The following is a 24,945-nucleotide window of genomic DNA, read 5'->3' as shown; positions in this document are numbered from 1 at the left end:
GTGAGGTCCTCGGAATGTTTTTGCCAAAAACACCAACCTTTCAAAGAAATGATGCACTTTCAGTTCAGCGCATCATTTCTAATACTTGAGCAACAGTGAGATGTCAAAACAGACAATGGAAATTGATAACAAAGAGTCAGCTATCTTCCTTTCTTAGTGAATATTTTTCAGTTACCTACTAAAAGACTTGTGCTCTTGTACAAAAGTATTTTTTTCATCAGAACCAATTAGACCATATTTGATATCTGAGTCATTAATGTCTTCTTTCTTTAGCACCAGAACAATTTATCATGGAGCCAGGGACTCTCAACGTCTAGCTCCTCAAAATAATTTTTTCGTGCCAGTACTATACATCCATCAGGTAAAGCTGCTGTGTGGTGTAATTTAAGACTGCTATGCACAACCATTTTTACTCTCCTTCATTCTAAAACTGATTCCTAGTAGCCCACTCCCTCACATTCCATTGCTTTGGACTTCATTCAGGAAACTTCCTTTTCTTTCATGGAGTGTCAAACTAAACCATCCCTCCCTGGTGGTCTAGTGGCTAGGATTCGGCGCTCTCACCGCCGCGGCCCGGGTTCGATTCCCGGTCAGGGAAAATGAGGTCCTCGGAATATTTTTGACAAAAACACCAACCTTTCAAAGAAATGATGCACTTTCAGTTCAGCGCATCATTTCTAATACTTGAGCAACAGTGAGTTGTCAAAACAGACAATGGAAATTGATAACAAAGAGTCAGCTATCTTCCTTTCTTAGTGAATATTTTTCAGTTAGCTACTAAAAGACTTGTGCTCTTGTACAAAAGTATTTTTTTCATCAGAACCAATTAGACCATATTTGATATCTGAGTCATTAATGTCTTCTTTCTTTAGCACCAGAACAATTTATCATGGAGCCAGGGACTCTCAACGTCTAGCTCCTCAAAATAATTTTTTCGTGCCAGTACTATACATCCATCAGGTAAAGCTGCTGTGTGGTGTAATTTAAGACTGCTATGCACAACCATTTTTACTCTCCTTCCTTCTAAAACTGATTCCTAGTAGCCCACTCCCTCACATTCCATTGCTTTGGACTTCATTCAGGAAACTTCCTTTTCTTTCATGGAGTGTCAAACTAAACCATCCCTCCCTGGTGGTCTAGAGGCTAGGATTCGGCGCTCTCACTGCCGCGGCCCGGGTTCGATTCCCGGTCAGTGAAAGTGAGGTCCTCGGAATGTTTTTGCCAAAAACACCAACCTTTCAAAGAAATGATGCACTTTCAGTTCAGCGCATCATTTCTAATACTTGAGCAACAGTGAGATGTCAAAACAGACAATGGAAATTGATAACAAAGAGTCAGCTATCTTCCTTTCTTAGTGAATATATTTCAGTTACCTACTAAAAGACTTGTGCTCTTGTACAAAAGTATTTTTTTCATCAGAACCAATTAGACCATATTTGATATCTGAATCATTAATGTCTTCTTTCTTTAGCACGAGAACAATTTATCATGGAGCCAGGGACACTCAACGTCTAGCTCCTCAAAATAATTTTTTTGTGCCAGTACTATACATCCATCAGGTAAAGCTGCTGTGTGGTGTAATTTAAGACTGCTATGCACAACCATTTTTACTCTCCTTCCTTCTAAAACTGATTCCTAGTAGCCCACTCCCTCACATTCCATTGCTTTGGACTTCATTCAGGAAATTTCCTTTTCTTTCATGGAGTGTCAAACTAAACCATCCCTCCCTGGTGGTATAGTGGCTAGGGTTCGGCGCTCTCACCGCCGCGGCCTGGGTTCGATTCCCGGTCAGGGAAAGTGAGGTCCTCTGAATATTTTTGCCAAAAACACCAACCTTTCAAAGAAATGATGCACTTTCAGTTCAGCGCATCATTTCTAATACTTGAGCAACAGTGAGTTGTCAAAACAGACAATGGAAATTGATAACAAAGAGTCAGCTATCTTCCTTTCTTAGTGAATATTTTTCAGTTAGCTACTAAAAGACTTGTGCTCTTGTACAAAAGTATTTTTTTCATCAGAACCAATTAGACCATATTTGATATCTGAGTCATTAATGTCTTCTTTCTTTAGCACCAGAACAATTTATCATGGAGCCAGGGACTCTCAACGTCTAGCTCCTCAAAATAATTTTTTCGTGCCAGTACTATACATCCATCAGGTAAAGCTGCTGTGTGGTGTAATTTAAGACTGCTATGCACAACCATTTTTACTCTCCTTCCTTCTAAAACTGATTCCTAGTAGCCCACTCTCTCACATTCCTTTGCTTTGGACTTCATTCAGGAAACTTCCTTTTCTTTCATGGAGTGTCAAACTAAACCATCCCTCCCTGGTGGTCTAGTGGCTAGGATTCGGCGCTCTCACCGCCGCGGCCCGGTTTCGATTCCCAGTCAGGGAAAGTGAGGTCCTCGGAAAGTTTTTGCCAAAAACACCAACCTTTCAAAGAAATGATGCACTTTCAGTTCAGCGCATCATTTCTAATACTTGAGCAACAGTGAGTTGTCAAAACAGACAATGGAAATTGATAACAAAGAGTCAGCTATCTTCCTTTCTTAGTGAATATTTTTCAGTTAGCTACTAAAAGACTTGTGCTCTTGTACAAAAGTATTTTTTTCATCAGAACCAATTAGACCATATTTGATATCTGAGTCATTAATGTCTTCTTTCTTTAGCACCAGAACAATTTATCATGGAGCCAGGGACTCTCAACGTCTAGCTCCTCAAAATAATTTTTTCGTGCCAGTACTTTACATCCATCAGGTAAAGCTGCTGTGTGGTGTAATTTAAGACTGCTATGCACAACCATTTTTACTCTCCTTCCTTCTAAAACTGATTCCTAGTAGCCCACTCTCTCACATTCCTTTGCTTTGGACTTCATTCAGGAAACTTCCTTTTCTTTCATGGAGTGTCAAACTAAACCATCCCTCCCTGGTGGTCTAGTGGCTAGGATTCGGCGCTCTCACCGCCGCGGCCCGGTTTCGATTCCCAGTCAGGGAAAGTGAGGTCCTCGGAATATTTTTGCCAAAAACACCAACCTTTCAAAGAAATGATGCACTTTCAGTTCAGCGCATCATTTCTAATACTTGAGCAACAGTGAGTTGTCAAAACAGACAATGGAAATTGATAACAAAGAGTCAGCTATCTTCCTTTCTTAGTGAATATTTTTCAGTTAGCTACTAAAAGACTTGTGCTCTTGTACAAAAGTATTTTTTTCATCAGAACCAATTAGACCATATTTGATATCTGAGTCATTAATGTCTTCTTTCTTTAGCACCAGAACAATTTATCATGGAGCCAGGGACTCTCAACGTCTAGCTCCTCAAAATAATTTTTTCGTGCCAGTACTATACATCCATCAGGTAAAGCTGCTGTGTGGTGTAATTTAAGACTGCTATGCACAACCATTTTTACTCTCCTTCCTTCTAAAACTGATTCCTAGTAGCCCACTCCCTCACATTCCATTGCTTTGGACTTCATTCAGGAAACTTCCTTTTCTTTCATGGAGTGTCAAACTAAACCATCCCTCCCTGGTGGTCTAGAGGCTAGGATTCGGCGCTCTCACTGCCGCGGCCCGGGTTCGATTCCCGGTCAGTGAAAGTGAGGTCCTCGGAATGTTTTTGCCAAAAACACCAACCTTTCAAAGAAATGATGCACTTTCAGTTCAGCGCATCATTTCTAATACTTGAGCAACAGTGAGATGTCAAAACAGACAATGGAAATTGATAACAAAGAGTCAGCTATCTTCCTTTCTTAGTGAATATTTTTCAGTTAGCTACTAAAAGACTTGTGCTCTTGTACAAAAGTATTTTTTTCATCAGAACCAATTAGACCATATTTGATATCTGAGTCATTAATGTCTTCTTTCTTTAGCACCAGAACAATTTATCATGGAGCCAGGGACTCTCAACGTCTAGCTCCTCAAAATAATTTTTTCGTGCCAGTACTATACATCCATCAGGTAAAGCTGCTGTGTGGTGTAATTTAAGACTGCTATGCACAACCATTTTTACTCTCCTTCCTTCTAAAACTGATTCCTAGTAGCCCACTCTCTCACATTCCTTTGCTTTGGACTTCATTCAGGAAACTTCCTTTTCTTTCATGGAGTGTCAAACTAAACCATCCCTCCCTGGTGGTCTAGTGGCTAGGATTCGGCGCTCTCACCGCCGCGGCCCGGTTTCGATTCCCAGTCAGGGAAAGTGAGGTCCTCGGAAAGTTTTTGCCAAAAACACCAACCTTTCAAAGAAATGATGCACTTTCAGTTCAGCGCATCATTTCTAATACTTGAGCAACAGTGAGTTGTCAAAACAGACAATGGAAATTGATAACAAAGAGTCAGCTATCTTCCTTTCTTAGTGAATATTTTTCAGTTAGCTACTAAAAGACTTGTGCTCTTGTACAAAAGTATTTTTTTCATCAGAACCAATTAGACCATATTTGATATCTGAGTCATTAATGTCTTCTTTCTTTAGCACCAGAACAATTTATCATGGAGCCAGGGACTCTCAACGTCTAGCTCCTCAAAATAATTTTTTCGTGCCAGTACTTTACATCCATCAGGTAAAGCTGCTGTGTGGTGTAATTTAAGACTGCTATGCACAACCATTTTTACTCTCCTTCCTTCTAAAACTGATTCCTAGTAGCCCACTCTCTCACATTCCTTTGCTTTGGACTTCATTCAGGAAACTTCCTTTTCTTTCATGGAGTGTCAAACTAAACCATCCCTCCCTGGTGGTCTAGTGGCTAGGATTCGGCGCTCTCACCGCCGCGGCCCGGTTTCGATTCCCAGTCAGGGAAAGTGAGGTCCTCGGAATATTTTTGCCAAAAACACCAACCTTTCAAAGAAATGATGCACTTTCAGTTCAGCGCATCATTTCTAATACTTGAGCAACAGTGAGTTGTCAAAACAGACAATGGAAATTGATAACAAAGAGTCAGCTATCTTCCTTTCTTAGTGAATATTTTTCAGTTAGCTACTAAAAGACTTGTGCTCTTGTACAAAAGTATTTTTTTCATCAGAACCAATTAGACCATATTTGATATCTGAGTCATTAATGTCTTCTTTCTTTAGCACCAGAACAATTTATCATGGAGCCAGGGACTCTCAACGTCTAGCTCCTCAAAATAATTTTTTCGTGCCAGTACTATACATCCATCAGGTAAAGCTGCTGTGTGGTGTAATTTAAGACTGCTATGCACAACCATTTTTACTCTCCTTCCTTCTAAAACTGATTCCTAGTAGCCCACTCCCTCACATTCCATTGCTTTGGACTTCATTCAGGAAACTTCCTTTTCTTTCATGGAGTGTCAAACTAAACCATCCCTCCCTGGTGGTCTAGAGGCTAGGATTCGGCGCTCTCACTGCCGCGGCCCGGGTTCGATTCCCGGTCAGTGAAAGTGAGGTCCTCGGAATGTTTTTGCCAAAAACACCAACCTTTCAAAGAAATGATGCACTTTCAGTTCAGCGCATCATTTCTAATACTTGAGCAACAGTGAGATGTCAAAACAGACAATGGAAATTGATAACAAAGAGTCAGCTATCTTCCTTTCTTAGTGAATATTTTTCAGTTACCTACTAAAAGACTTGTGCTCTTGTACAAAAGTATTTTTTTCATCAGAACCAATTAGACCATATTTGATATCTGAATCATTAATGTCTTCTTTCTTTAGCACGAGAACAATTTATCATGGAGCCAGGGACACTCAACGTCTAGCTCCTCAAAATAATTTTTTTGTGCCAGTACTATACATCCATCAGGTAAAGCTGCTGTGTGGTGTAATTTAAGACTGCTATGCACAACCATTTTTACTCTCCTTCCTTCTAAAACTGATTCCTAGTAGCCCACTCCCTCACATTCCATTGCTTTGGACTTCATTCAGGAAATTTCCTTTTCTTTCATGGAGTGTCAAACTAAACCATCCCTCCCTGGTGGTATAGTGGCTAGGGTTCGGCGCTCTCACCGCCGCGGCCTGGGTTCGATTCCCGGTCAGGGAAAGTGAGGTCCTCTGAATATTTTTGCCAAAAACACCAACCTTTCAAAGAAATGATGCACTTTCAGTTCAGCGCATCATTTCTAATACTTGAGCAACAGTGAGTTGTCAAAACAGACAATGGAAATTGATAACAAAGAGTCAGCTATCTTCCTTTCTTAGTGAATATTTTTCAGTTAGCTACTAAAAGACTTGTGCTCTTGTACAAAAGTATTTTTTTCATCAGAACCAATTAGACCATATTTGATATCTGAGTCATTAATGTCTTCTTTCTTTAGCACCAGAACAATTTATCATGGAGCCAGGGACTCTCAACGTCTAGCTCCTCAAAATAATTTTTTCGTGCCAGTACTATACATCCATCAGGTAAAGCTGCTGTGTGGTGTAATTTAAGACTGCTATGCACAACCATTTTTACTCTCCTTCCTTCTAAAACTGATTCCTAGTAGCCCACTCTCTCACATTCCTTTGCTTTGGACTTCATTCAGGAAACTTCCTTTTCTTTCATGGAGTGTCAAACTAAACCATCCCTCCCTGGTGGTCTAGTGGCTAGGATTCGGCGCTCTCACCGCCGCGGCCCGGTTTCGATTCCCAGTCAGGGAAAGTGAGGTCCTCGGAAAGTTTTTGCCAAAAACACCAACCTTTCAAAGAAATGATGCACTTTCAGTTCAGCGCATCATTTCTAATACTTGAGCAACAGTGAGTTGTCAAAACAGACAATGGAAATTGATAACAAAGAGTCAGCTATCTTCCTTTCTTAGTGAATATTTTTCAGTTAGCTACTAAAAGACTTGTGCTCTTGTACAAAAGTATTTTTTTCATCAGAACCAATTAGACCATATTTGATATCTGAGTCATTAATGTCTTCTTTCTTTAGCACCAGAACAATTTATCATGGAGCCAGGGACTCTCAACGTCTAGCTCCTCAAAATAATTTTTTCGTGCCAGTACTTTACATCCATCAGGTAAAGCTGCTGTGTGGTGTAATTTAAGACTGCTATGCACAACCATTTTTACTCTCCTTCCTTCTAAAACTGATTCCTAGTAGCCCACTCTCTCACATTCCTTTGCTTTGGACTTCATTCAGGAAACTTCCTTTTCTTTCATGGAGTGTCAAACTAAACCATCCCTCCCTGGTGGTCTAGTGGCTAGGATTCGGCGCTCTCACCGCCGCGGCCCGGTTTCGATTCCCAGTCAGGGAAAGTGAGGTCCTCGGAATATTTTTGCCAAAAACACCAACCTTTCAAAGAAATGATGCACTTTCAGTTCAGCGCATCATTTCTAATACTTGAGCAACAGTGAGTTGTCAAAACAGACAATGGAAATTGATAACAAAGAGTCAGCTATCTTCCTTTCTTAGTGAATATTTTTCAGTTAGCTACTAAAAGACTTGTGCTCTTGTACAAAAGTATTTTTTTCATCAGAACCAATTAGACCATATTTGATATCTGAGTCATTAATGTCTTCTTTCTTTAGCACCAGAACAATTTATCATGGAGCCAGGGACTCTCAACGTCTAGCTCCTCAAAATAATTTTTTCGTGCCAGTACTATACATCCATCAGGTAAAGCTGCTGTGTGGTGTAATTTAAGACTGCTATGCACAACCATTTTTACTCTCCTTCCTTCTAAAACTGATTCCTAGTAGCCCACTCCCTCACATTCCATTGCTTTGGACTTCATTCAGGAAACTTCCTTTTCTTTCATGGAGTGTCAAACTAAACCATCCCTCCCTGGTGGTCTAGAGGCTAGGATTCGGCGCTCTCACTGCCGCGGCCCGGGTTCGATTCCCGGTCAGTGAAAGTGAGGTCCTCGGAATGTTTTTGCCAAAAACACCAACCTTTCAAAGAAATGATGCACTTTCAGTTCAGCGCATCATTTCTAATACTTGAGCAACAGTGAGATGTCAAAACAGACAATGGAAATTGATAACAAAGAGTCAGCTATCTTCCTTTCTTAGTGAATATTTTTCAGTTACCTACTAAAAGACTTGTGCTCTTGTACAAAAGTATTTTTTTCATCAGAACCAATTAGACCATATTTGATATCTGAATCATTAATGTCTTCTTTCTTTAGCACGAGAACAATTTATCATGGAGCCAGGGACACTCAACGTCTAGCTCCTCAAAATAATTTTTTTGTGCCAGTACTATACATCCATCAGGTAAAGCTGCTGTGTGGTGTAATTTAAGACTGCTATGCACAACCATTTTTACTCTCCTTCCTTCTAAAACTGATTCCTAGTAGCCCACTCCCTCACATTCCATTGCTTTGGACTTCATTCAGGAAATTTCCTTTTCTTTCATGGAGTGTCAAACTAAACCATCCCTCCCTGGTGGTATAGTGGCTAGGGTTCGGCGCTCTCACCGCCGCGGCCTGGGTTCGATTCCCGGTCAGGGAAAGTGAGGTCCTCTGAATATTTTTGCCAAAAACACCAACCTTTCAAAGAAATGATGCACTTTCAGTTCAGCGCATCATTTCTAATACTTGAGCAACAGTGAGTTGTCAAAACAGACAATGGAAATTGATAACAAAGAGTCAGCTATCTTCCTTTCTTAGTGAATATTTTTCAGTTAGCTACTAAAAGACTTGTGCTCTTGTACAAAAGTATTTTTTTCATCAGAACCAATTAGACCATATTTGATATCTGAGTCATTAATGTCTTCTTTCTTTAGCACCAGAACAATTTATCATGGAGCCAGGGACTCTCAACGTCTAGCTCCTCAAAATAATTTTTTCGTGCCAGTACTATACATCCATCAGGTAAAGCTGCTGTGTGGTGTAATTTAAGACTGCTATGCACAACCATTTTTACTCTCCTTCCTTCTAAAACTGATTCCTAGTAGCCCACTCTCTCACATTCCTTTGCTTTGGACTTCATTCAGGAAACTTCCTTTTCTTTCATGGAGTGTCAAACTAAACCATCCCTCCCTGGTGGTCTAGTGGCTAGGATTCGGCGCTCTCACCGCCGCGGCCCGGTTTCGATTCCCAGTCAGGGAAAGTGAGGTCCTCGGAAAGTTTTTGCCAAAAACACCAACCTTTCAAAGAAATGATGCACTTTCAGTTCAGCGCATCATTTCTAATACTTGAGCAACAGTGAGTTGTCAAAACAGACAATGGAAATTGATAACAAAGAGTCAGCTATCTTCCTTTCTTAGTGAATATTTTTCAGTTAGCTACTAAAAGACTTGTGCTCTTGTACAAAAGTATTTTTTTCATCAGAACCAATTAGACCATATTTGATATCTGAGTCATTAATGTCTTCTTTCTTTAGCACCAGAACAATTTATCATGGAGCCAGGGACTCTCAACGTCTAGCTCCTCAAAATAATTTTTTCGTGCCAGTACTTTACATCCATCAGGTAAAGCTGCTGTGTGGTGTAATTTAAGACTGCTATGCACAACCATTTTTACTCTCCTTCCTTCTAAAACTGATTCCTAGTAGCCCACTCTCTCACATTCCTTTGCTTTGGACTTCATTCAGGAAACTTCCTTTTCTTTCATGGAGTGTCAAACTAAACCATCCCTCCCTGGTGGTCTAGTGGCTAGGATTCGGCGCTCTCACCGCCGCGGCCCGGTTTCGATTCCCAGTCAGGGAAAGTGAGGTCCTCGGAATATTTTTGCCAAAAACACCAACCTTTCAAAGAAATGATGCACTTTCAGTTCAGCGCATCATTTCTAATACTTGAGCAACAGTGAGTTGTCAAAACAGACAATGGAAATTGATAACAAAGAGTCAGCTATCTTCCTTTCTTAGTGAATATTTTTCAGTTAGCTACTAAAAGACTTGTGCTCTTGTACAAAAGTATTTTTTTCATCAGAACCAATTAGACCATATTTGATATCTGAGTCATTAATGTCTTCTTTCTTTAGCACCAGAACAATTTATCATGGAGCCAGGGACTCTCAACGTCTAGCTCCTCAAAATAATTTTTTCGTGCCAGTACTATACATCCATCAGGTAAAGCTGCTGTGTGGTGTAATTTAAGACTGCTATGCACAACCATTTTTACTCTCCTTCCTTCTAAAACTGATTCCTAGTAGCCCACTCCCTCACATTCCATTGCTTTGGACTTCATTCAGGAAACTTCCTTTTCTTTCATGGAGTGTCAAACTAAACCATCCCTCCCTGGTGGTCTAGAGGCTAGGATTCAGCGCTCTCACTGCCGCGGCCCGGGTTCGATTCCCGGTCAGTGAAAGTGAGGTCCTCGGAATGTTTTTGCCAAAAACACCAACCTTTCAAAGAAATGATGCACTTTCAGTTCAGCGCATCATTTCTAATACTTGAGCAACAGTGAGATGTCAAAACAGACAATGGAAATTGATAACAAAGAGTCAGCTATCTTCCTTTCTTAGTGAATATTTTTCAGTTACCTACTAAAAGACTTGTGCTCTTGTACAAAAGTATTTTTTTCATCAGAACCAATTAGACCATATTTGATATCTGAATCATTAATGTCTTCTTTCTTTAGCACGAGAACAATTTATCATGGAGCCAGGGACACTCAACGTCTAGCTCCTCAAAATAATTTTTTTGTGCCAGTACTATACATCCATCAGGTAAAGCTGCTGTGTGGTGTAATTTAAGACTGCTATGCACAACCATTTTTACTCTCCTTCCTTCTAAAACTGATTCCTAGTAGCCCACTCCCTCACATTCCATTGCTTTGGACTTCATTCAGGAAATTTCCTTTTCTTTCATGGAGTGTCAAACTAAACCATCCCTCCCTGGTGGTATAGTGGCTAGGGTTCGGCGCTCTCACCGCCGCGGCCTGGGTTCGATTCCCGGTCAGGGAAAGTGAGGTCCTCTGAATATTTTTGCCAAAAACACCAACCTTTCAAAGAAATGATGCACTTTCAGTTCAGCGCATCATTTCTAATACTTGAGCAACAGTGAGTTGTCAAAACAGACAATGGAAATTGATAACAAAGAGTCAGCTATCTTCCTTTCTTAGTGAATATTTTTCAGTTAGCTACTAAAAGACTTGTGCTCTTGTACAAAAGTATTTTTTTCATCAGAACCAATTAGACCATATTTGATATCTGAGTCATTAATGTCTTCTTTCTTTAGCACCAGAACAATTTATCATGGAGCCAGGGACTCTCAACGTCTAGCTCCTCAAAATAATTTTTTCGTGCCAGTACTATACATCCATCAGGTAAAGCTGCTGTGTGGTGTAATTTAAGACTGCTATGCACAACCATTTTTACTCTCCTTCCTTCTAAAACTGATTCCTAGTAGCCCACTCTCTCACATTCCTTTGCTTTGGACTTCATTCAGGAAACTTCCTTTTCTTTCATGGAGTGTCAAACTAAACCATCCCTCCCTGGTGGTCTAGTGGCTAGGATTCGGCGCTCTCACCGCCGCGGCCCGGTTTCGATTCCCAGTCAGGGAAAGTGAGGTCCTCGGAAAGTTTTTGCCAAAAACACCAACCTTTCAAAGAAATGATGCACTTTCAGTTCAGCGCATCATTTCTAATACTTGAGCAACAGTGAGTTGTCAAAACAGACAATGGAAATTGATAACAAAGAGTCAGCTATCTTCCTTTCTTAGTGAATATTTTTCAGTTAGCTACTAAAAGACTTGTGCTCTTGTACAAAAGTATTTTTTTCATCAGAACCAATTAGACCATATTTGATATCTGAGTCATTAATGTCTTCTTTCTTTAGCACCAGAACAATTTATCATGGAGCCAGGGACTCTCAACGTCTAGCTCCTCAAAATAATTTTTTCGTGCCAGTACTTTACATCCATCAGGTAAAGCTGCTGTGTGGTGTAATTTAAGACTGCTATGCACAACCATTTTTACTCTCCTTCCTTCTAAAACTGATTCCTAGTAGCCCACTCTCTCACATTCCTTTGCTTTGGACTTCATTCAGGAAACTTCCTTTTCTTTCATGGAGTGTCAAACTAAACCATCCCTCCCTGGTGGTCTAGTGGCTAGGATTCGGCGCTCTCACCGCCGCGGCCCGGTTTCGATTCCCAGTCAGGGAAAGTGAGGTCCTCGGAATATTTTTGCCAAAAACACCAACCTTTCAAAGAAATGATGCACTTTCAGTTCAGCGCATCATTTCTAATACTTGAGCAACAGTGAGTTGTCAAAACAGACAATGGAAATTGATAACAAAGAGTCAGCTATCTTCCTTTCTTAGTGAATATTTTTCAGTTAGCTACTAAAAGACTTGTGCTCTTGTACAAAAGTATTTTTTTCATCAGAACCAATTAGACCATATTTGATATCTGAGTCATTAATGTCTTCTTTCTTTAGCACCAGAACAATTTATCATGGAGCCAGGGACTCTCAACGTCTAGCTCCTCAAAATAATTTTTTCGTGCCAGTACTATACATCCATCAGGTAAAGCTGCTGTGTGGTGTAATTTAAGACTGCTATGCACAACCATTTTTACTCTCCTTCCTTCTAAAACTGATTCCTAGTAGCCCACTCCCTCACATTCCATTGCTTTGGACTTCATTCAGGAAACTTCCTTTTCTTTCATGGAGTGTCAAACAAAACCATCCCTCCCTGGTGGTCTAGTGGCTAGGATTCGGCGCTCTCACCGCCGCGGCCCGGGGTTGATTCTCGGTCAGGGAAAGTGAGGTCCTCGGAATATTTTTGCCAAAAACACCAACCTTTCAAAGAAATGATGCACTTTCAGTTCAGCGCATCATTTCTAATAGTTGAGCAACAGTGAGTTGTCAAAACAGACAATGGAAATTGATAACAAAGAGTCAGCTATCTTCCTTTCTTAGTGAATATTTTTGAGTTAGCTACTAAAAGACTTGTGCTCTTGTACAAAAGTATTTTTTTCATCAGAACCAATTAGACCATATTTGATATCTGAGTCATTAATGTCTTCTTTCTTTAGCACCAGAACAATTTATCATGGAGCCAGGGACTCTCAACGTCTAGCTCCTCAAAATAATTTTTTCGTGCCAGTACTATACATCCATCAGGTAAAGCTGCTGTGTGGTGTAATTTAAGACTGCTATGCACAACCATTTTTACTCTCCTTCCTTCTAAAACTGATTCCTAGTAGCCCACTCCCTCACATTCCATTGCTTTGGACTTCATTCAGGAAACTTCCTTTTCTTTCATGGAGTGTCAAACAAATCCATCCCTCCCTGGTGGTCTAGTGGCTAGGATTCGGCGCTCTCACCGCCGCGGCCCGGGGTCGATTCCCGGTCAGGGAAAGTGAGGTCCTCGGAATATTTTTGCCAAAAACACCAACCTTTCAAAGAAATGATGCACTTTCAGTTCAGCGCATCATTTCTAATAGTTGAGCAACAGTGAGTTGTCAAAACAGACAATGGAAATTGATAACAAAGAGTCAGCTATCTTCCTTTCTTAGTGAATATTTTTCAGTTAGCTACTAAAAGACTTGTGCTCTTGTACAAAAGTATTTTTTTCATCAGAACCAATTAGACCATATTTGATATCTGAATCATTAATGTCTTCTTTCTTTAGCACGAGAACAATTTATCATGGAGCCAGGGACACTCAACGTCTAGCTCCTCAAAATAATTTTTTTGTGCCAGTACTATACATCCATCAGGTAAAGCTGCTGTGTGGTGTAATTTAAGACTGCTATGCACAACCATTTTTACTCTCCTTCCTTCTAAAACTGATTCCTAGTAGCCCACTCCCTCACATTCCATTGCTTTGGACTTCATTCAGGAAACTTCCTTTTCTTTCATGGAGTGTCAAACTAAACCATCCCTCCCTGGTGGTCTAGTGGCTAGGATTCGGCGCTCTCGCCGCCGCCGCCCGGGTTCGATTCCTGGTCAGGGCAAGTGAGGTCCTCTGAATATTTTTGCCAAAAACACCAACCTTTCAAAGAAATGATGCACTTTCAGTTCAGCGCATCATTTCTAATACTTGAGCAACAGTGAGTTGTCAAAACAGACAATGGAAATTGATAACAAAGAGTCAGCTATCTTCCTTTCTTAGTGAATATTTTTCAGTTAGCTACTAAAAGACTTGTGCTCTTGTACAAAAGTATTTTTTTCATCAGAACCAATTAGACCATATTTGATATCTGAGTCATTAATGTCTTCTTTCTTTAGCACCAGAACAATTTATCATGGAGCCAGGGACTCTCAACGTCTAGCTCCTCAAAATAATTTTTTCGTGCCAGTACTATACATCCATCAGGTAAAGCTGCTGTGTGGTGTAATTTAAGACTGCTATGCACAACCATTTTTACTCTCCTTCATTCTAAAACTGATTCCTAGTAGCCCACTCCCTCACATTCCATTGCTTTGGACTTCATTCAGGAAACTTCCTTTTCTTTCATGGAGTGTCAAACTAAACCATCCCTCCCTGGTGGTCTAGTGGCTAGGATTCGGCGCTCTCACCGCCGCGGCCCGGGTTCGATTCCCGGTCAGGGAAAGTGAGGTCCTCGGAATATTTTTGCCAAAAACACCAACCTTTCAAAGAAATGATGCACTTTCAGTTCAGCGCATCATTTCTAATACTTGAGCAACAGTGAGTTGTCAAAACAGACAATGGAAATTGATAACAAAGAGTCAGCTATCTTCCTTTCTTAGTGAATATTTTTCAGTTAGCTACTAAAAGACTTGTGCTCTTGTACCAAAGTATTTTTTTCATCAGAACCAATTAGACCATATTTGATATCTGAGTCATTAATGTCTTCTTTCATTAGCACCAGAACAATTTATCATGGAGCCAGGGACTCTCAACGTCTAGCTCCTCAAAATAATTTTTTCGTGCCAGTACTATACATCCATCAGGTAAAGCTGCTGTGTGGTGTAATTTAAGACTGCTATGCACAACCATTTTTACTCTCCTTCCTTCTAAAACTGATTCCTAGTAGCCCACTCCCTCACATTCCATTGCTTTGGACTTCATTCAGGAAACTTCCTTTTCTTTCATGGAGTGTCAAACTAAACCATCCCTCCCTGGTGGTCTAGTGGCTAGGATTCGGTGCTCTCACCGCCGCGGCCCGGGTTCGATTCCCGGTCAGGGAAAGTGAGGTCCTCGGAATATTTTTGCCAAAAACACCAACCTTTCAAAGAAATGATGCACTTTCAGTTCAGCGCATCATTTCTAATACTTGAGCAACAGTGAGTTGTCAAAACAGACAATGGAAATTGATAACAAAGAGTCAGCTATCTTCCTTTCTTAGTGAATATTTTTCAGTTAGCTACTAAAAGACTTGTGCTCTTGTACCAAAGTATTTTTTTCATCAGAACCAATTAGACCATATTTGATATCTGAGTCATTAATGTCTTCTTTCTTTAGCACCAGAACAATTTATCATGGAGCCAGGGACTCTCAACGTCTAGCTCCTCAAAATAATTTTTTCGTGCCAGTACTATACATCCATCAGGTAAAGCTGCTGTGTGGTGTAATTTAAGACTGCTATGCACAACCATTTTTACTCTCCTTCATTCTAAAACTGATTCCTAGTAGCCCACTCCCTCACATTCCATTGCTTTGGACTTCATTCAGGAAACTTCCTTTTCTTTCATGGAGTGTCAAACTAAACCATCCCTCCCTGGTGGTCTAGTGGCTAGGATTCGGCGCTCTCACCGCTGCGGCCCGGGTTCGATTCCCGGTCAGGGAAAGTGAGGTCCTTGGAATATTGTTGCCAAAAACACCAACCTTTCAAAGAAATGATGCACTTTCAGTTCAGCGCATTATTTCTAATACTTGAGCAACAGTGAGTTGTCAAAACAGACAATGGAAATTGATAACAAAGAGTCAGCTATCTTCCTTTCTTAGTGAATATTTTTCAGTTAGCTACTAAAAGACTTGTGCTCTTGTACAAAAGTATTTTTTTTGACATGGAGTGTCAAACTAAACCATCCCTCCCTGGTGGTCTACTGGCTAGGATTCAGCGCTCTCACCGCCGCGGCCCAGGTTCTATTCCCGGTCAGGGAAAGTGAGGTCCTTGGAATATTTTTGCCAAAAACACCAACCTTTCAAAGAAATGATGCACTTTCAGTTCAGCGCATCATTTCTAATACTTGAGCAACAGTGAGTTGTCAAAACAGACAATGGAAATTGATAACAAAGAGTCAGCTATCTTCCTTTCTTAGTGAATATTTTTCAGTTAGCTACTAAAAGACTTGTGCTCTTGTACAAAAGTATTTTTTTCATCAGAACCAATTAGACCATATTTGATATCTGAGTCATTAATGTCTTCTTTCTTTAGCACCAGAACAATTTATCATGGAGCCAGGGACTCTCAACGTCTAGCTCCTCAAAATAATTTTTTCGTGCCAGTACTATACATCCATCAGGTAAAGCTGCTGTGTGGTGTAATTTAAGACTGCTATGCACAACCATTTTTACTCTCCTTCCTTCTAAAACTGATTCCTAGTAGCCCACTCCCTCACATTCCATTGCTTTGGACTTCATTCAGGAAACTTCCTTTTCTTTCATGGAGTGTCAAACTAAACCATCCCTCCCTGGTGGTCTAGTGGCTAGGATTCGGCGATCTCACCGCCGCGGCCCGGGTTCGATTCCCGGTCAGGGAAAGTGAGGTCCTTGGAATATTTTTGCCAAAAACACCAACCTTTCAAAGAAATGATGCACTTTCAGTTCAGCGCATCATTTCTAATACTTGAGCAACAGTGAGTTGTCAAAACAGACAATGGAAATTGATAACAAAGAGTCAGCTATCTTCCTTTCTTAGTGAATATTTTTCAGTTAGCTACTAAAAGACTTGTGCTCTTGTACCAAAGTATTTTTTTCATCAGAACCAATTAGACCATATTTGATATCTGAGTCATTAATGTCTTCTTTCTTTAGCACCAGAACAATTTATCATGGAGCCAGGGACTCTCAACGTCTAGCTCCTCAAAATAATTTTTTCGTGCCAGTACTATACATCCATCAGGTAAAGCTGCTGTGTGGTGTAATTTAAGACTGCTATGCACAACCATTTTTACTCTCCTTCATTCTAAAACTGATTCCTAGTAGCCCACTCCCTCACATTCCATTGCTTTGGACTTCATTCAGGAAACTTCCTTTTCTTTCATGGAGTGTCAAACTAAACCATTTCTCCCTGGTGGTCTAGTGGCTAGGATTCGGCGCTCTCACTGCCGCGGCCCAGGTTCGATTCCCGGTCAGGGAAAGTGAGGTCCTTGGAATATTTTTGCCAAAAACACCAACCTTTCAAAGAAATGATGCTCTTTCAGTTCAGCGCATTATTTCTAATACTTGAGCAACAGTGAGTTGTCAAAACAGACAATGGAAATTGATAACAAAGAGTCAGCTATCTTCCTTTCTTAGTGAATATTTTTCAGTTAGCTACTAAAAGACTTGTGCTCTTGTACAAAAGTATTTTTTTTGACATGGAGTATCAAACTAAACCATCCCTCCCTGGTGGTCTACTGGCTAGGATTCAGCGCTCTCACCGCCGCGGCCCAGGTTCTATTCCCGGTCAGGGAAAGTGAGGTCCTTGGAATATTTTTGCCAAAAACACCAACCTTTCAAAGAAATGATGCACTTTCAGTTCAGCGCATCATTTCTAATACTTGAGCAACAGTGAGTTGTCAAAACAGACAATGGAAATTGATAACAAAGAGTCAGCTATCTTCCTTTCTTAGTGAATATTTTTCAGTTAGCTACTAAAAGACTTGTGCTCTTGTACAAAAGTATTTTTTTCATCAGAACCAATTAGACCATATTTGATATCTGAGTCATTAATGTCTTCTTTCTTTAGCACCAGAACAATTTATCATGGAGCCAGGGACACTCAACGTCTAGCTCCTCAAAATAATTTTTCGTGCCAGTACTATACATCCATCAGGTAAAGCTGCTGTGTGGTGTAATTTAAGACTGCTATGCACAACCATTTTTACTCTCCTTCCTTCTAAAACTGATTCCTAGTAGCCCACTCCCTCACATTCCATTGCTTTGGACTTCATTCAGGAAACTTCCTTTTCTTTCATGGAGTGTCAAACTAAACCATCCCTCCCTGGTGGTCTAGTGGCTAGGATTCGGCGCTCTCACCGCCGCGGCCCGGGGTTGATTCTCGGTCAGGGAAAGTGAGGTCCTCGGAATATTTTTGCCAAAAACACCAACCTTTCAAAGAAATGATGCACTTTCAGTTCAGCGCATTATTTCTAATACTTGAGCAACAGTGAGTTGTCAAAACAGACAATGGAAATTGATAACAAAGAGTCAGCTATCTTCCTTTCTTAGTGAATATTTTTCAGTTAGCTACTAAAAGACTTGTGCTCTTGTACAAAAGTATTTTTTTTGACATGGAGTATCAAACTAAACCATCCCTCCCTGGTGGTCTACTGGCTAGGATTCAGCGCTCTCACCGCCGCGGCCCAGGTTCTATTCCCGGTCAGGGAAAGTGAGGTCCTTGGAATATTTTTGCCAAAAACACCAACCTTTCAAAGAAATGATGCACTTTCAGTTCAGCGCATCATTTCTAATACTTGAGCAACAGTGAGTTGTCAAAACAGACAATGGAAATTGATAACAAAGAGTCAGCTATCTTCCTTTCTTAGTGAATATTTTTCAGTTAGCTACTAAAAGACTTGTGCTCTTGTACAAAAGTATTTTTTTCATCAGAACCAATTAGACCATATTTGATATCTGAGTCATTAATGTCTTCTTTCTTTAGCACCAGAACAATTTATCATGGAGCCAGGGACACTCAACGTCTAGCTCCTCAAAATAATTTTTCGTGCCAGTACTATACATCCATCAGGTAAAGCTGCTGTGTGGTGTAATTTAAGACTGCTATGCACAACCATTTTTACTCTCCTTCCTTCTAAAACTGATTCCTAGTAGCCCACTCCCTCACATTCCATTGCTTTGGACTTCATTCAGGAAACTTCCTTTTCTTTCATGGAGTGTCAAACTAAACCATCCCTCCCTGGTGGTCTAGTGGCTAGGATTCGGCGCTCTCACCGCCGCGGCCCGGGGTTGATTCTCGGTCAGGGAAAGTGAGGTCCTCGGAATATTTTTGCCAAAAACACCAACCTTTCAAAGAAATGATGCACTTTCAGTTCAGCGCATCATTTCTAATAGTTGAGCAACAGTGAGTTGTCAAAACAGACAATGGAAATTGATAACAAAGAGTCAGCTATCTTCCTTTCTTAGTGAATATTTTTGAGTTAGCTACTAAAAGACTTGTGCTCTTGTACAAAAGTATTTTTTTCATCAGAACCAATTAGACCATATTTGATATCTGAGTCATTAATGTCTTCTTTCTTTAGCACCAGAACAATTTATCATGGAGCCAGGGACTCTCAACGTCTAGCTCCTCAAAATAATTTTTTCGTGCCAGTACTATACATCCATCAGGTAAAGCTGCTGTGTGGTGTAATTTAAGACTGCTATGCACAACCATTTTTACTCTCCTTCCTTCTAAAACTGATTCCTAGTAGCCCACTCCCTCACATTCCATTGCTTTGGACTTCATTCAGGAAACTTCCTTTTCTTTCATGGAGTGTCAAACAAATCCATCCCTCCCTGGTGGTCTAGTGGCTAGGATTCGGCGCTCTCACCGCCGCGGCCCGGGGTCGATTCCCGGTCAGGGAAAGTGAGGTCCTCGGAATATTTTTGCCAAAAACACCAACCTTTCAAAGAAATGATGCACTTTCAGTTCAGCGCATCATTTCTAATAGTTGAGCAACAGTGAGTTGTCAAAACAGACAATGGAAATTGATAACAAAGAGTCAGCTATCTTCCTTTCTTAGTGAATATTTTTCAGTTAGCTACTAAAAGACTTGTGCTCTTGTACAAAAGTATTTTTTTCATCAGAACCAATTAGACCATATTTGATATCTGAATCATTAATGTCTTCTTTCTTTAGCACGAGAACAATTTATCATGGAGCCAGGGACACTCAACGTCTAGCTCCTCAAAATAATTTTTTTGTGCCAGTACTATACATCCATCAGGTAAAGCTGCTGTGTGGTGTAATTTAAGACTGCTATGCACAACCATTTTTACTCTCCTTCCTTCTAAAACTGATTCCTAGTAGCCCACTCCCTCACATTCCATTGCTTTGGACTTCATTCAGGAAACTTCCTTTTCTTTCATGGAGTGTCAAACTAAACCATCCCTCCCTGGTGGTCTAGTGGCTAGGATTCGGCGCTCTCGCCGCCGCCGCCCGGGTTCGATTCCTGGTCAGGGCAAGTGAGGTCCTCTGAATATTTTTGCCAAAAACACCAACCTTTCAAAGAAATGATGCACTTTCAGTTCAGCGCATCATTTCTAATACTTGAGCAACAGTGAGTTGTCAAAACAGACAATGGAAATTGATAACAAAGAGTCAGCTATCTTCCTTTCTTAGTGAATATTTTTCAGTTAGCTACTAAAAGACTTGTGCTCTTGTACAAAAGTATTTTTTTCATCAGAACCAATTAGACCATATTTGATATCTGAGTCATTAATGTCTTCTTTCTTTAGCACCAGAACAATTTATCATGGAGCCAGGGACTCTCAACGTCTAGCTCCTCAAAATAATTTTTTCGTGCCAGTACTATACATCCATCAGGTAAAGCTGCTGTGTGGTGTAATTTAAGACTGCTATGCACAACCATTTTTACTCTCCTTCATTCTAAAACTGATTCCTAGTAGCCCACTCCCTCACATTCCATTGCTTTGGACTTCATTCAGGAAACTTCCTTTTCTTTCATGGAGTGTCAAACTAAACCATCCCTCCCTGGTGGTCTAGTGGCTAGGATTCGGCGCTCTCACCGCCGCGGCCCGGGTTCGATTCCCGGTCAGGGAAAGTGAGGTCCTCGGAATATTTTTGCCAAAAACACCAACCTTTCAAAGAAATGATGCACTTTCAGTTCAGCGCATCATTTCTAATACTTGAGCAACAGTGAGTTGTCAAAACAGACAATGGAAATTGATAACAAAGAGTCAGCTAGCTTCCTTTCTTAGTGAATATTTTTCAGTTAGCTACTAAAAGACTTGTGCTCTTGTACCAAAGTATTTTTTTCATCAGAACCAATTAGACCATATTTGATATCTGAGTCATTAATGTCTTCTTTCATTAGCACCAGAACAATTTATCATGGAGCCAGGGACTCTCAACGTCTAGCTCCTCAAAATAATTTTTTCGTGCCAGTACTATACATCCATCAGGTAAAGCTGCTGTGTGGTGTAATTTAAGACTGCTATGCACAACCATTTTTACTCTCCTTCCTTCTAAAACTGATTCCTAGTAGCCCACTCCCTCACATTCCATTGCTTTGGACTTCATTCAGGAAACTTCCTTTTCTTTCATGGAGTGTCAAACTAAACCATCCCTCCCTGGTGGTCTAGTGGCTAGGATTCGGTGCTCTCACCGCCGCGGCCCGGGTTCGATTCTCGGTCAGGGAAAGTAAGGTCCTCGGAATGTTTTTGCCAAAAACACCAACCTTTCAAAGAAATTATGCACTTTCAGTTCAGCGCATCATTTCTAATACTTGAGCAACAGTGAGATGTCAAAACAGGCAATGGAAATTGAAAACAAAGAGTCAGCTATCTTCCTTTCTTAGTGAATATTTTTCAGTTAGCTACTAAAAGACTTGTTTTCTTGTACAAAAGTATTTTTTTTGACATGGAGTGTCAAACTAAACCATCCCTCCCTGGTGGTCTACTGGCTAGGATTCAGCGCTCTCACCGCCGCGGCCCAGGTTCTATTCCCGGTCAGGGAAAGTGAGGTCCTTGGAATATTTTTGCCAAAAACACCAACCTTTCAAAGAAATGATGCACTTTCAGTTCAGCGCATCTTTTCTAATACTTGAGCAACAGTGAGATGTCAAAACAGACAATGGAAATTGATAACAAAGAGTCAGCTATCTTCCTTTCTTAGTGAATATTTTTCAGTTAGCTACTAAAAGACTTGTGCTCTTGTACAAAAGTATGTTTTTCATCAGAACCAATTAGACCATATTTGATATCTGAATCATTAATGTCTTCTTTCTTTAGCACCAGAACAATTTATCATGGAGTCAGGGACTCTCAACGTCTAGCTCCTCAAAATAATTTTTTCGTGCCAGTACTATACATCCATCAGGTAAAACTGCTGTGTGGTGTAATTTAAGACTGCTATGCACAACCGTTTTTACTCTCCTTCCTTCTAAAACTGATTCCTAGTAGCCCACTCCCTCACATTCCATTGCTTTGGACTTCATTCAGGAAACTTCCTTTTCTTTCATGGAGTGTCAAACTAAACCATCCCTCCCTGGTGGTCTAGTGGCTAGGATTCGGCGCTCTCACCACCATGTCCCGGGTTCAATTCCTGCTCAGGGAAAGTGAGGTCGTCAGAATATTTTCGCCAAAAACACCAACCTTTCAAAGAAATGATGCACTTTCAGTTCAGCGCATCTTTTCTAATACTTGAGCAACAGTGAGATGTCAAAACAGACAATGGAAATTGATAACAAAGAGTCAGCTATCTTCCTTTCTTAGTGAATATTTTTCAGTTAGCTACTAAAAGACTTGTGCTCTTGTACAAAAGTATGTTTTTCATCAGAACCAATTAGACCATATTTGATATCTGAATCATTAATGTCTTCTTTCTTTAGCACCAGAACAATTTATCATGGAGCCAGGGACTCTCAACGTCTAGCTCCTCAAAATAATTTTTTCGTGCCAGTACTATACATCCATCAGGTAAAACTGCTGTGTGGTGTAATTTAAGACTGCTATGCACAACCGTTTTTACTCTCCTTCCTTCTAAAACTGATTCCTAGTAGCCCACTCCCTCACATTCCATTGCTTTGGACTTCATTCAGGAAACTTCCTTTTCTTTCATGGAGTGTCAAACTAAACCATCCCTCCCTGGTGGTCTAGTGGCTAGGATTCGGTGCTCTCACCACCATGTCCCGGGTTCAATTCCTGCTCAGGGAAAGTGAGGTCGTCGGAATATTTTCGCCAAAAACACCAACCTTTCAAAGAAATGATGCACTTTCAGTTCAGCGCATCATTTCTAATACTTGAGCAACAGTGAGTTGTCAAAACAGACAATGGAAATTGATAACAAAGAGTCAGCTATCTTCCTTTCTTAGTGAATATTTTTCAGTTAGCTACTAAAAGACTTGTGCTCTTGTACAAAAGTTGTTTTTTCATCAGAACCAATTAGACCATATTTGATATCTGAATCATTAATGTCTTCTTTCTTTAGCACCAGAACAATTTATCATGGAGCCAGGGACTCTCAACGTCTAGCTCCTCAAAATAATTTTTTCGTGCCAGTACTATACATCCATCAGGTAAAGCTGCTGTGTGGTGTAATTTAAGACTGCTATGCACAACCATTATTACTCTCCTTCCTTCTAAAACTGATTCCTAGTAGCCCACTCCCTCACATTCCATTGCTTTGGACTTCATTCAGGAAACTTCCTATTCTTTCATGGAGTGTCAAACTAAACCATCCCTCCTTGGTGGTCTAGTGGCTAGGATTCAGTGCTCTCACCGCCGCGGCCCGGGTTTGATTCCCGGGCAGGGAAAGTGAGGTCCTCGGAATATTTTTGCCAAAAACACCAACCTTTCAAAGAAATGATGCACTTTCAGTTCAGCGCATCATTTCTAATACTTGAGCAACAGTGAGATGTCAAAACAGACAATGGAAATTGATAACAAAGAGTTAGCTATCTTCCTTTCTTAGTGAATATTTTTCAGTTAGCTACTAAAAGACTTGTGCTCTTGTACAAAAGTATTTTTTTTGACATGGAGTGTCAAATTAAACCATCCCTCCCTGGTGGTCTACTGGCTAGGATTCAGTGCTCTCACCGCCGCGGCCCAGGTTCTATTCCCGGTCAGGGAAAGTGAGGTCCTTGGAATATTTTTGATAAAAACACCAACCTTTCAAAGAAATGATGCACTTTCAGTTCAGCGCATCAATTCTAATACTTGAGCAACAGTGAGTTGTCAAAACAGACAATGGAAATTGATAACAAAGAGTCAGCTATCTTCCTTTCTTAGTGAATATTTTTCAGTTACCTACTAAAAGACTTGTGCTCTTGTACAAAAGTATTTTTTTCATCAGAACCAATTAGACCATATTTGATATCTGAATCATTTATGTCTTCTTTCTTTAGCAAGAGAACAATTTATCATGGAGCCAGGGACACTCAACGTCTAGCTCCTCAAAATAATTTTTTTGTGCCAGTACTATACATCCATCAGGTAAAGCTGCTGTGTGGTGTAATTTAAGACTGCTATGCACAACCATTTTTACTCTCCTTCCTTCTAAAACTGATTCCTAGTAGCCCACTCCCTCACATTCCATTGCTTTGGACTTCATTCAGGAAACTTCCTATTCTTTCATGGAGTGTCAAACTAAACCATCCCTCCTTGGTGGTCTAGTGGCTAGGATTCAGTGCTCTCACCGCCGCGGCCCGGGTTTGATTCCCGGGCAGGGAAAGTGAGGTCCTCGGAATATTTTTGCCAAAAACACCAACCTTTCAAAGAAATGATGCACTTTCAGTTCAGCGCATCATTTCTAATACTTGAGCAACAGTGAGATGTCAAAACAGACAATGGAAATTGATAACAAAGAGTCAGCTATCTTCCTTTCTTAGTGAATATTTTTCAGTTAGCTACTAAAAGACTTGTGCTCTTGTACAAAAGTATTTTTTTTGACATGGAGTGTCAAATTAAACCATCCCTCCCTGGTGGTCTACTGGCTAGGATTCAGTGCTCTCACCGCCGCGGCCCAGGTTCTATTCCCGGTCAGGGAAAGTGAGGTCCTTGGAATATTTTTGATAAAAACACCAACCTTTCAAAGAAATGATGCACTTTCAGTTCAGCGCATCAATTCTAATACTTGAGCAACAGTGAGTTGTCAAAACAGACAATGGAAATTGATAACAAAGAGTCAGCTATCTTCCTTTCTTAGTGAATATTTTTCAGTTACCTACTAAAAGACTTGTGCTCTTGTACAAAAGTATTTTTTTCATCAGAACCAATTAGACCATATTTGATATCTGAATCATTTATGTCTTCTTTCTTTAGCAAGAGAACA

General features: G+C 40.4%; 5 non-coding genes across 5 annotated transcripts; all 5 read left to right on the top strand.

The window, feature by feature from the left end:
• Positions 1–526: 526 nt before the first annotated feature.
• On the top strand, positions 527–598 carry TRNAE-CUC (transfer RNA glutamic acid (anticodon CUC)). The gene has a single exon. It is a non-coding gene; the product is annotated as a tRNA-Glu (tRNA).
• Positions 599–14,303: 13,705 nt separating this feature from the next.
• Positions 14,304–14,375, top strand: TRNAE-CUC (transfer RNA glutamic acid (anticodon CUC)). The gene has a single exon. It is a non-coding gene; the product is annotated as a tRNA-Glu (tRNA).
• A 527-nt stretch (positions 14,376–14,902) lies between these two features.
• Positions 14,903–14,974, top strand: TRNAE-CUC (transfer RNA glutamic acid (anticodon CUC)). The gene has a single exon. It is a non-coding gene; the product is annotated as a tRNA-Glu (tRNA).
• A 527-nt stretch (positions 14,975–15,501) lies between these two features.
• TRNAE-CUC (transfer RNA glutamic acid (anticodon CUC)) lies at positions 15,502–15,573 on the top strand. Its single transcript has one exon. It is a non-coding gene; the product is annotated as a tRNA-Glu (tRNA).
• A 5,070-nt stretch (positions 15,574–20,643) lies between these two features.
• Positions 20,644–20,715, top strand: TRNAE-CUC (transfer RNA glutamic acid (anticodon CUC)). Its single transcript has one exon. It is a non-coding gene; the product is annotated as a tRNA-Glu (tRNA).
• The last annotated feature ends 4,230 nt before the right edge of the window (positions 20,716–24,945 follow it).

This window comes from Taudactylus pleione, unplaced genomic scaffold (genome assembly GCF_031769625.1).
Source record: "Taudactylus pleione unplaced genomic scaffold, aTauple2 ptg000174l, whole genome shotgun sequence".
NCBI classification, from domain to species: Eukaryota; Metazoa; Chordata; class Amphibia; order Anura; family Myobatrachidae; genus Taudactylus; species Taudactylus pleione.
The sequence above is the reverse complement of the archived record's forward strand: the minus strand, read 5'-3'. Positions and strand labels throughout refer to the sequence as shown.